This window comes from Perca flavescens, unplaced genomic scaffold (assembly GCF_004354835.1).
Source record: "Perca flavescens isolate YP-PL-M2 unplaced genomic scaffold, PFLA_1.0 EPR50_1.1_unplaced_scaf_134, whole genome shotgun sequence".
Classification (NCBI taxonomy): Eukaryota; Metazoa; Chordata; class Actinopteri; order Perciformes; family Percidae; genus Perca; species Perca flavescens.
In genome coordinates this window covers 7,501-8,736 of record NW_021166553.1, presented here as the reverse complement: position 1 = coordinate 8,736, position 1,236 = coordinate 7,501, and the positions used below count along the sequence as shown (strand labels likewise).

Here is a 1,236-nt window from a genome sequence, read left to right as displayed (position 1 = left end):
ATATGGGAGACCTTAGAGATGAGGAAAAACATTGTTGGCTTACGTATAATTATAGAGCTTGTCAGTAACTTATGTAATTAATTTATGATTTGTTAGAAAACTTCAATTATGAAATTATTTTTGTTTTATAAAATGTTAAAATGTTAATATATATATATATATATATATATATATATATATATATATATATATATATATATATCAGAATATATATATTCTGGTACAGAATATACTATCCTATATATTCTGTACCAGAAATCTTTTCAATAAATTTCAATAAATAAATGTAGTTCTCTAGGTATCTCAAAAACTAAAGCCCTTTTTGACCATTCGTCACTAGCCTATAGAATACTAATGGGAGTGTGTGTTCTGACCTGTGGGGGCAGTATAACAGCATTACCAGCCAAACCCTACCGGAAACTCATGGGAGAAACAGAAGAAGTGTTTCCGGTGCGGACCGTCGTGTCTGCGGTGTTTTGGTGTTGAAGTTAAACCGGATTTATTTTTTTGTGAAATCCTTCATTAAGACGTTAAACCGTGTTCACGCGCGCCCTCTGAGCCGGTCAGCTCGCAGGTAACAAACGGACACTTTTATTCCACCTGTCGGTTAATGTTGACGTTAGATAGCTGCTGTTAGCATCGTGCTAAAGCTAAGACTGTTTTATTTTATTATTAAGTATTTCATTGTATGTTCTGCTTGTTCGACAGTTGTTTGATAAAAATGTTGTTTTTATTCTAAATTATTTACATTACATTAAAAAAAATCTGTTCTATATTTAAACAATCGTTTCAAATGTTTTGCAATGTGTTTTAGATAAACCAACCAGACTCCATGTAAATAATCAGGACTTTTAGCGTGTATAGAGCCAGCATATCTCCACCAGACTCCATGTAAATAATCAGGACTTTTAGCGTGTATAGAGCCAGCATATCTCCACATGTAAATGGGTGAATTAAGGGTTTATTTCAACCAAACCAGAGTGGTGATTGTTGGAACAGTGGAAAGATGAACCAAGACAACTTTTGGTAGTTTCATTTAGTTTCTGTCCACTTTGAATGAAGTGTGTTTTACAATGATAAAAGTCCTGATTATTTACATGGAGTCTGGTGGGTTTGCTTCAAAGATTATTTGTTTGTTTGTTTGTTTGTTTGTGTGTGTGTGTGTGTGTGTGTGTGTGTGTGTGTGGCAGAGATAGAGGCAGTGATGTTTCCTGTTAACCCTCCCACTAGTCTGAT

General features: G+C 34.1%; 1 protein-coding gene across 2 annotated transcripts in view; it reads left to right on the top strand.

Moving 5' to 3' along the window:
- The first annotated feature begins 401 nt into the window (after positions 1-401).
- The window catches only part of LOC114551532 (adult enhancer factor 1), a 4,420-nt gene continuing 3,585 nt past the window's right edge, over positions 402-1,236 (top strand). Inside the window, exon 1 of one of the 2 annotated variants that reach the window (XM_028572558.1) lies at positions 402-574. The gene's annotated coding sequence lies outside the window, so the exon portion shown is untranslated. The remainder of the gene's footprint in view (positions 575-1,236) is intronic. The other variant, XM_028572556.1, reaches the window with a different exon arrangement.